Source organism: Helianthus annuus, chromosome 6, assembly GCF_002127325.2.
Source record: "Helianthus annuus cultivar XRQ/B chromosome 6, HanXRQr2.0-SUNRISE, whole genome shotgun sequence".
NCBI classification, from domain to species: domain Eukaryota; kingdom Viridiplantae; phylum Streptophyta; class Magnoliopsida; order Asterales; family Asteraceae; genus Helianthus; species Helianthus annuus.
Genome location: NC_035438.2, coordinates 25,636,496 through 25,647,944, shown reverse-complemented (window position 1 = coordinate 25,647,944; position 11,449 = coordinate 25,636,496). Strand labels below are relative to the sequence as shown.

At 39.4% G+C, this 11,449-nt stretch overlaps 1 long non-coding RNA gene across 1 annotated transcript; it reads left to right on the top strand.

Moving 5' to 3' along the window:
- The first annotated feature begins 5,650 nt into the window (after window positions 1-5,650).
- Window positions 5,651-7,021, top strand: LOC110863832. Its single transcript, XR_002549402.1, has 3 exons — window positions 5,651-5,748; window positions 6,223-6,276; window positions 6,808-7,021. It is a non-coding gene; the product is annotated as an uncharacterized LOC110863832 (long non-coding RNA).
- Window positions 7,022-11,449: the final 4,428 nt, after the last annotated feature.

Here is an 11,449-nt window from a genome sequence, read left to right as displayed (position 1 = left end):
CTCGTCTAAGGGCTTCTAACACTTCTTGTAGGTGATGTGCGTGTTCAGCTTCACTTTTTGAATATACCAATATATCATCGATAAACACGATGACCGACTTGTCCAGCATTGGTTTGCAAACCCGGTTCATGAGGTCCATGAAAGTCGCGGGTGCGTTTGTTAACCCGAATGACATCACAAGGAATTCGTAATGTCCGTATCTCGTGCGGAAAGCCGTCTTCGGCACATCTTCTTCTTTGACCCTTAATTGGTGATACCCCGATCTAAGGTCAATTTTGGAAAACCAGTTCGCACCTTGTAGCTGGTCGAATAAATCTTCTATCCTCAAGAGCGGGTATCGATTCTTTACCGTGAGTTTGTTCAACTCCCGGTAATCGATACACATGCGCATACTCCCGTCTTTCTTTCTCACGAATAATACCGGTGCGCCCCAAGGAGACACACTCGGCCTTATGAATCCCTTGTCAAGCAGGTCTTGGATTTGGGACATCAATTCTTGCAATTCTGACGGCGCAAGTCGGTACGGGGCTTTTGCTACGGGTTTCGCGCCCGGAATCAATTCGATCCCGAACTCTACTTCCCGTTCGGGCGGTATCCCCGGCAAATCTTCCGGAAAAACATCTTCATAATCTCGTACTACCGGTACATCTCCAATCTTTCGTGATTCTTTTTCGGGTTCATTTGCGTATATCATAAATGCTTTGCATCCTTGCTTCATTAGCTTGTGTGCTTTCAACATTGAGCATACAATGGGATTGCCTCCTTTCTCGCCATAGATGGTGACGTGTTTCCCGCTCGGAGATGTCAGTTTTATCTCTTTACGGAAACACACGACCTTTGCATGGTGTCGAGATAGCCAATCCATCCCAACGACGACTTGAAATTCTCCCATCGACATCGGGATTAGATTTATCAAATATTCTTCATCGTCAATGCTCAGTTTGCAATTTTCACATACATCGCAAACAATAAAACTTTTATTATCACCTATCTTTACTTCTAAAGGCACAGGTAATTTAGTTAGAATAAATGAAGGATGTCGAATAAATCCATATGAAACAAAGGATTTATTCGCACCCGTATCAAATAACACACGTGCAGGAATCGAGTTTACAGTAAATATACCTGAGACCACGTCAGGTTCAATCTTTGCTTCTGCGACGGTTAGTTGAAAAGATCTTGCCTTTGCTTTAGGGGCTTCACCCTTCTATTCCTGCCCACCCTTCTTTTCAACCAACTCCGGGCATTTAGATTTCTTATGACCCGTTCGATAACAATTGTAACAAACCGTTACCTTCTCCGGGCATGATAAGGCTATATGTCCCGTTTTCTTGCATATAGGACAAGGCTTATCCTTGTAATGACATTCGCCTTTATGGCCCTTCCCGCAAATTTTGCAACTCGGTGACCCGCCTTTCGCATCAGATTTCCTTGAGCTCTCACTTGTTCGTGCCTTTTTAGTAGGGCTGGGATTTACATCAGGTGCCCTCCGTTCACCCCTTTCGATACTCTTTTTCAGCTCTATTTCCCTCTCCCGAGCAGCATTTATAATCTCGGTAAGGGTCTCGTATTTGGAAGGGGTGATAAACTCCCTATACTCGGCACTCAACATGTTATGATAGTAGTATATCTTTTGTTCTTCGTTTGTTACAAGATCATCACAAAACTTCATTTTATCCATAAACGTTGCCGTGATCTTGTCTATGGTCTCGTTTTTGTGCCTGAGCTGCATGAATTCTTGCTTGATTTTATTCATAACCGCTTTGGGGCTATGATGCTTCAGAAATGGCGTCTTGAATTCATCCCAAGTCATGATCTTAACAGCTTCAATACCGATCTCTCTCTTCTTGTTATCCCACCAATCTTTTGCTTGATTTCTTAATTGACCCGTACCATAGGCTACATAGTCATTTACATCACAATGGGTTCTCTCGAATACCCCTTCGATATCACTTAGCCATCTTTGGCACACTATTGGGTCAACCTCCCCATTGTATATCGGTGGTTTACAAGCCATGAATTCCTTGTATGAACAAGGTTTCCGTCCTCCATGTTTTTCCTTTTCAAGTTTTGAGTCGTCTTCTAATTTCTTGATTCTATCTTCTACCATTGATAGAACTGTGTTTTGAATTCTATCAATGAAGCCTGTCAGACTGTTTTCGATTGCCTTTCCAACCTCTTCGGCAATCGCCTCTCTGACTTGTTCGGTGACTCTTGGCACCGCATCATCATTACCTTTATCAGCCATCTTCGTTTCTGAAATGTTTACACAAGTTGTTAAAACATTCCATTTATAACACATGCTGTTCTTGTTTGATTCTATCAAGTTCATAACTTGATTTAGTCGTTCTTGCTTTTGATCCAATCAAGTTCACAACTTGATTTGATCATTCTTGCTGTTGATTCAATCAAGTTCACAACTTGATTTGATCGTTCTTGCTGTTGATTCAATCAAGTTCACAACTTGATTTGATCGTTCTTGCTGTTGATTCAATCAAGTTCACAACTTGATTCAATCGTTCTTGCTGTTGATTCAATCAAGTTCACAACTTGATTTGATCGTTCTTGCTGTTGATTCAATCAAGTTCACAACTTGATTCAATCGTTCTTGCTGTTGATTGAGCTTACTTGCTCTTTTCATGCATATTTGTTCATTTCTCATTCTTTACGTAATATAAAATTTATTAACTGAAATTAATTCTTGCCGGATGGTCGATCAAGCTTGAACCGAACACTTATTGACAACCTGAGGCTCTGATTACCAACTTGTTACACCCTTATATTTATACTAGAATTTAATAACTATTTTATACCAAAAGACATTAAATTACATAAGTTTCAAAACTATTACACCCTTAGCCTACTAAGACAAAAGTATAACGTGATATTGTTGTTTCAGAAATTGTTTACAACAAAAGAAACACGGATTAATCAAGTTCAAACATAGCGGAAGCTTCGAAGTGAAGTGTTCGGTTCATCATCTTGTCGCTTGATCGCCTTTCATGACCACCTAATTACCTATGTATCAACAATTAAATAGTTAGTTCTTGATGTTTATGAATGATAAAATTTCAAGATTTAACACCACATTGAAATAATAAAAATATAAAAGTATTCCAGGCTCCATCGTAATTTACGGTTCCACCGTAAATTACGGTGAGTGCTGGAAATTCTTGGTTACACCGTAACACAGTAGAAAACCACCGTAAATCAAAACCCTCTACCGTAAATTACGGTGACACCGTAATTTACGGTAGCACCTGGGAATTCATGCTTTTGTTTGGTTTGAGCATTTCGACCAAAATCCCAACTCTCGGGTTTCAACATTCTGCATTATCAATGTAGTAAAAGTCTAATATTTCTAGTACATCATAATATAACCACTACATACATCAATTTATCATGTTTGGAATGTAGATCATGTTTACTTGATTATTTGACCCGTTTGGCTTGCCTACGGAATTCCTTCCTTCATGACAACTACCAACGAGCTAAATTCGTTATTCATACAAGTATTCAATTCAACAATGCATTCGCTTCAATTCAAAATAACTAGAAACTTTGATATTCAACTACAATGATCCAATGTCACATAATGTAACGAGTCATGTTACATACCTTGGCGCACACCCTTCAAACGAGAATCACCACCGGCTTGTCCGCTCGACGTCCCGGTATCTTGTCCTATAGAGTTCATTTACAAGACATGTTTAGAACCCTCTTAGACATCATTTCGCATAATATACCGAAATATCTTAATTAAGCGTTAAAGCTTCAAATTTCTATTTGTCAACCTTCTTTGAGGCATTTCCACAAACATCTAGAGGGCAGAATTTCTATATTATTCATATTCATGTTTATGGATTGCTTAGTAGTTGACTTAACTTCAATTAAGCCATCATATATCATGTAAACATCACATCTTTTCTGGAACTATCTTCTAAGGTCGAATTTTACTAGTATAACCACTAAGAACCCTAGAATTCATCATCATCTTGTAAAACCCACAACCCACCTTCAAGGTGTTCATGAAGTTTTCTGAATTTGGTCATGATTTCACATGTAATTGGTTGAGTCTAACCTCTAAACACCAAATAGATTCTAAACTAACCAAATAACACTCATGCAACATCAATTTTCCAGATTTCACAACATCATGAGAAATTCAAGCAAAGAATTAACACAAGTTTTTACATACCTTGGAATCCTCTCGTGATGAGGATCACTAATCTATGTTTAGATTTCGTTTTTGATCAGATTTGAGCTTTCAATTTGATGTTTTTTGTGAGTTTAGGGTTTTGGAATGGGGGTGTCGCCCCCTTCTTCTGTTCTGATCGACCAACACTCCAAATTTTGGAGTGTTTGGTTACTAATTGTGATTTAGTTTTAACTTTTGACAATTCCAGCCCCTCAACTTTGTTCTACACATTATTTAATAGGCTTTAACCTTTCATGAGTTATTTCTAGTCTATCAACTAACTAGGTTAAAAGTTTCTAGTTAGTAAACTCCCGTTTATTAATAATTTATAATTTTTAACATAAAGTTTTATATTTTCGGGGTGTTACAACACTTATCGTATCTCAGTCCCTACGTGGACTTATCTTTTAGTCCTTGCATGGACACTTATCTTATGTTAGTCCCTGCGTGGACTTGTCACTTATTTTAAACCTCTATGGAGGTATGTACCATTTAAAAGTCCCGTTTAGGGCGGTGTGTAATCGTATTAATATTTTGGAATGTTATATTATGAATTTCATTTTGTTATCACTATATATGAAATAAATCAAAACCATTCCTTTTAAATTGATCTGCCTAAATAAAGAATCTTAAGAGTGAAACCTAGCCTGGTGTCTTTTAAGATCCGGCCAAGATGGTATGACCTGATTAAAAGATTCAGATTCCCTGTTAACCTCTGCAAGCATGTTGACAATCATGGCAGATGTGATTCGTTAAAATCACACACGTCATTCTTATACAATAATCCTTTAAGGGATTTCAAAGACCCAACTGAATGAATTATAAATCATGGGTTAAATCACCAATAAAGGTGATCAAATTATTAAAACATCCATTTGTGATGTAGTGCCTACGAGCCAACCTTATTAAAACATCCAATTGTGATGTAGTGCCTACGGGCCAACCTTATTAAAACATCCATTTATGATGTAGTGCCTACGGGCCAACCTTATTAAAACATCCATTTGTGATGTAGTGCCTACGGGCCAACCATATTAAAACATCCACTAGTGATGTAATGCCTATGTGCCGTAATAATTGTCTTATAACGACAAAAGACAGCGGTGGTCTATGACTCCCTGTCAGAAAGAGATAAAAGAACTACGGTTCAAATCTCTATGCCTTTGATTCTCTGAAATCTCGGCTAATATTATAAATGTAACACCCCAAAATATGCTATTCACTTATTTATGCTAATTAAAGTAAATATAACTTGCAAGAATTTAACCAAGTTAAAGAATGTGTTATTAGTTAATAAGAAAGAAAGTTAGCATGATAATTATCAACACTTATAACTATAAGGGCTGAAATGGTAATTGTGATAAAAATGTTTTATTACTACTAGAAAGTTCACAAGACCAACACACTGGTGGTGTTGTTGGTCGATGATAAGCAAGAACAAAAGGGGGGAAACCCTAGCCTTCAAGGATTCTCAAGATTTGGAAGGAATTGAGAGCCCAAATCAATGCTAGAACCAGAATTGTCAACCATCTAAGCTCGAACAACAATAGGTGAGTCGAAAATCATGTTTTAGTGAGTAATGAGAGATGGGTTTTTAACCCAAACGTGAAATTAGGTGCAATTCTTGTGCAAATGCAGGTTAGGAACCCATAATAGACTGAGAATTATGCTTGATTTCGATTATTGAAAGGGTTAGGGTTATACCCATATGTTGTAGGACTTGCATGAACAAGATGATTTTTATAATATGTTTACGATTGTGAGTTGTTGCATGATCTTGTATGTGATAAAGGAATTAGACAAATTATCATGAGGTAGAGGAAGTATAGGAATTTAACAAATTCTTGTTGAACTAGAAAGTTAATCAAGTGAAATCCATGCTATGAACACTTGTACATTATGATTATAAATTCAATGCCCACCAAGTGTTTGATAAAATGCTTAAGAGATGACTATATGTGTAGTATGAGAAGAAAATCATGGAATGACTTGATTCAACTAAGTAAACGAATGTTGTAATGTAGGCGTGAAGGAGGAAAGCTCTAACACTAGTAAAGCGGGAGGTGTACAAGATCGAGGTATGTTTTCCTTGCATACAAGTCCTTGTTATATTTTCTATCCTTATGAATATTGATGTAAAATTTTCCTTGTATGACAAATGCGACAAGTAGTAAGTAAGCGACAAATCCCTTGTGGGTTTGGGTATGCTAAAGAATGTGGTATTAAGTTATGTAATTGATCGACTGAGATTTAATCGTGTCAAGTAAGATGAACGCCATCCGTTCTAAAGGATAGCTTGAATGTTATAATAAGATGAAAGCTATAATCCGTTTTACGGATTGAAGTAAGAGTAATGTTGAAAGCAAATAAACCCAATATAACGGGTCGAATGTGTATGCTTAACTCTCTACGAGAGTGTTTATGCTAAACCCAATATAACGGGTCGAATGTGTAAGCTAAACTCTCTACGAGAGTTTTTATGCCTAACCCAACTTTTGGGGTAGTCGAATGCGTAAAAGTAAGAGTGCCTTGTATGGATAAAGTTAAAACGAAAGGTTATGGTTACCATGGTGATAGCTAACTTTTTAAAATTTTGATTGTGAACGTAGGTAAAGCACCTCTATAGGCGACTTGGAGATATGGAGCGAGCACGTATTCAAGCAATATTTTTATCAAGCGCTTCCGCTAGTTTATGTGCATGCTTTTGGGTTCACGTTTGTTATTTTGATTAAGTCTTGTAGAAGTTTACACTTGAAAACTTATGTTTTGTTTGGGTAGTTTAAAGTTAGTAAGGTCGTAGGTGAACATTGTCTTTTATGTCAAAACAGGAGGCATGTCCGTTTTTCAAACGGGTCATGCCCAAATTTTGTAAAAACTTTTAGTATATGTTTATGTTGGTCTTTTGATGTCCGAAAAATTATTCCTTTGTAAGTAATCTTTCATTGTCGAAAAGCGGTCGTAACAAGTTGGTATCAGAGCCAAGGTTTGAGGGATTCGAGCGTTAAACGCGGTGCTTGAACTCAAACCAATGGCTCGTTCGAAAGAGTGCTCGCTCCAAGATCGCCCAAGAGGTAACTTTAAAGTTATAATTAAGTTGCAATTGCGTTCTTTTGTGAGTATGATGGAAATAACTAAAAAGATTCATGAGAAGGTCACATGATAAGTTCAGGAGCTGTAGAACCTGAACGGAATGAAAGGAATCGAATAGAATGCTTAAAAAAAATGGAACAGCAGCGTTTTTGCAAAACGGAAGCCCGTCGCCGACGGGTTAACCCCCGTCGCCGACGGCATCATTTTGTCCGACGCCTAAACTACCTGCCGACGGGAAAAACCATCCGACGGTCATTATACGAGCCCGTCGCCGACGGGCACATAGCCGTCGCCGACGGCTTACATTATGCCAAAACGCTGAAATTGTTTTGTTTTTCATGCTTTGTGTTACCGGTTTGTCCGAAAGCTTGTTTCGTGGCTACGTAGTGTCCATATAAGGTTTAACAAATGTATGTAATCACAATTAGCGATTACAACGAGAATGGATTCGTAAGAATCAAAAGAAATGAAGCAAATGACATGAAATGGATTAAGTGAATGATGATTAATGAGTAATGATATGCGGAAAGTTTGTAATTTGTATTAAACGAGAAGCATGATATTGTGTAGATGGCTGATGCAAGAAATGTCAATGAGGATGATGATGCAACTCGGCAAGAAGCGTTTAACAGTAGGGTTACGGAGGTGGCGGAAGGGGTTATGCAAGCCCATCTTCCGCGATTAGCTCAAGAGGTGGAAAGCCGGGTTTTGGGAGTCGTAGATGCTATGATGACTAGCAAGATTGATGAACTGAAAGAATTATTAGAGGGATCTAGAAACAAAAGCAAGGAACGTAGGTGCACGTATAAAGACTTCATGGCATGCCAACCCGCAACGTATGATGGTAAAATTGACCCGATTGCATGCCAAAGATGGATTTCAAATATAGAAGCGGTGTTTATTCGAAGTCGTTGTGATAACGAAGATAAGGTGATGTTCGCTACCGGCCAACTCACTTTTCAGGCAAAAGATTGGTGGGATGCACACAGTAAAGAGATAGGCGAAGAAAGGCTCCAAACAATGACCTGGCAAGAGTTTAAGGATCCTTTTATGAAATATCACTGCCCTCAGTCAGCCGTTGATAAGATTCAAGAGGATTTCTTACGCCTCCGACAGAAAAACGAAACGATAAATGAGATATCGAACATTTTCTTGGATAAGATGAAGTTTTGTGGAGAGTTTGTGCAAACTGAAAGGATGAAGATTAATCGCTTTTATGGGGTGTTAAAGGCAGAATTTAGGGAGTTCATCACTCCCTCGAAGTGTGAGACTCTTGATGAGCTAATCAATCTAGCGCGGGATAGAGAAATCGAAATTAAGAGGCAAGAAGAACGTGGAGAAAAGAGACCAAATGAAAAAGGTGGAAGTTCGACCCCGGCCAAAAAGGGGAAGTATCAAGAGCAAGGAAGAAAAGATAAGTCGAAGAGTGGTATCACGCCGTGCAAAACTTGTGGAAAGCTTCATACGGGGGAATGCTTGTTAGGCAAGAAAGGGTGTTATAAATGTGGTAAGGAAGGGCATTCGTCTTATCAGTGTCCAAACAACCCGAAGACTTGCTTTCATTGTTTTGAAAAAGGGCATGTTAAATCGGAATGCCCAAAACTTCAGCAAGAGTCAAAGAAAGAAGATAAGAAGCAAGAGGGTTCTAAAGCGAAAGGGAGGGTGTTCCAGATTACATCCGAAGAAGCCAAGTCTCACCCGAATGTGATTTCAGGTATCTTCTTACTAAACTCCATACCGGTTTATGTTCTATTCGATACTGGAGCTACCATGTCATTTATTTCGAATGAAGTTATACAACATCCATCCTTTAAGATTGAACGATTGTCGACGCCTTTAGAAGTAGAAATAGCTGATAGTAAGATCCATATGCTACATGAGATATGTAGGAAATGTAAATTCATAATGGAAGATGAGGAGTTCGAAATTGATCTCATACCTATGGTCCTAGGGGAATTTAAAATGATAGTGGGAATGGATTGGTTGGCACGACACCGGGTAGAAATTAATTGTGAAAATAAGATAATGTCTATTCAAGCCCCAAGTGGAAGGCAATTGAGTATTCAAGGGGAAAGAAACGTAGAAACCAAATTGTGTAACCTTATCCAAGCCTTTAAATACATACGCAATGGAAATAGAGCATACCTGGCTTATGTGGTAGACGCCCAGCAAATTCTCCCGAAGCTTGAAGACGTTGAGGTCGTGAATGAATTTCCGGATGTGTTCCCGGAAGAATTGCCGGGACTCCCTCCCGAAAGAGAAATAGAATTTCGTATCGAATTAAACCCGGGTGCAAAGCCCGTTGCGAAGGCTCCCTATAGACTTGCTCCCACCGAGATGCGGGAGTTAATGACACAATTACAAGATCTTCTAGATAAGGGCTTCATACGCCCAAGTGTGTCGCCTTGGGGAGCACCCGTTCTATTTGTTAAAAAGAAAGACGGGTCGATGCGTATGTGCATCGACTATAGAGAATTAAACAAATTGACCGTAAAGAACCGCTACCCTTTACCTAGAATTGACGACCTTTTTGATCAATTACAAGGGGCGAGTTGGTTCTCCAAGATAGACCTGCGTTCGGGGTACCATCAAGTTAGAGTACGGGAAGAAGATATTCCAAAGACTGCGTTTAGAACCCGTTACGGGCACTATGAATTTTTAGTCATGTCTTTTGGATTGACGAACGCGCCGGCTGCGTTTATGGATCTTATGAACCGGGTGTGCCGACCCATGTTAGACAAATCGGTAATCGTGTTCATAGATGATATTTTAGTTTATTCGCGAAGCAAAGCTGAACATGCAAGGCACTTGCGTGAAGTACTCGAAATTCTCCGCAAGGAGAAACTTTACGCAAAATTTTCAAAATGTGCCTTTTGGCTCAGAGAGGTGCAATTCCTGGGTCACGTGATCAATGCGGAAGGTGTTTTAGTTGATCCTTCAAAGATTGATGCTGTAATGAAGTGGGTCTCTCCAAAGAACCCAACAGAGATAAGAAGTTTTCTGGGCCTTGCCGGGTACTATAGAAGATTCATACAGGATTTTTCGAAGATAGCCTTACCCTTAACAAAACTGACAAGAAAGAAAGAGAGGTTTGTGTGGGGTAAAGATCAGGAGGAGGCTTTTCAAATGTTAAAGGAGAAACTATCCCGTCCCCCAGTTCTAACATTACCGGATGGAACTGAAGACTTGGTGGTCTATTCAGACGCTTCACACCAGGGATTAGGCTGTGTCTTGATGCAAAGGGGAAGAGTCATCGCCTATGCTTCAAGACAATTGAAGCCGCATGAAGTAAACTACCCGACTCACGATCTAGAATTGGCAGCGGTAGTGTTCGCCTTAAAGATTTGGAGACATTATTTGTACGGCACGAGATGCACCATTTACTCAGATCATAAAAGCCTCAAGTACCTTTTCGAGCAGAAAGATTTAAATATGAGGCAATGGAGATGGCTGGAACTTATCAAAGATTACGATTGTGATATCCTTTATCACCCGGGAAAAGCAAACGTAGTAGCCGACGCGTTAAGCCGAAGAGAGTATCCGTCCCCTCTTCGTGTAAAGTCCATGAAGATGATTGTTACGCCACGATTACTTGAAATGATACGTGAATCTCAAACAAAGTCGCTTGGAGCGGAAGACTTAAAGAAGGAAAGACTAAAAGGTGTAATCGATAAATTAGAAGAAAATTCGACCGGACTTAAGACGCGGTTCGGCCGAATTTGGATCCCACGATTCTGTGAAGTCAAGGCTGCCTTGCTCGACGAGGCACATAAGTCTCGATATTCGGTCCATCCCGGGGCTACAAAAATGTATCGGGACTTGAAAGCCAATTATTGGTGGCCGGGTATGAAGCGTGACATAGTTAAATACGTCGCGAAATGCTTAACATGCTCCCAAGTGAAAGCAGAACATCAAAAGCCGTACGGGAAGTTACAACCTTTGGAGATACCGGTATGGAAGTGGGAGGAACTAACGATGGATTTGATAACCAAGCTTCCTAAAACAAAGAAAGGGCACGATACAATATGGGTAATCGTAGACCGACTTACAAAAAGCGCTCACTTTTTACCCATCAAAGAAGCTTACTCTTCCGAGAAGATGGCAGAAATTTATATGAACGAGATCATATCCCGTCATGGGGTGCCCGTGTCGATTGTCTCG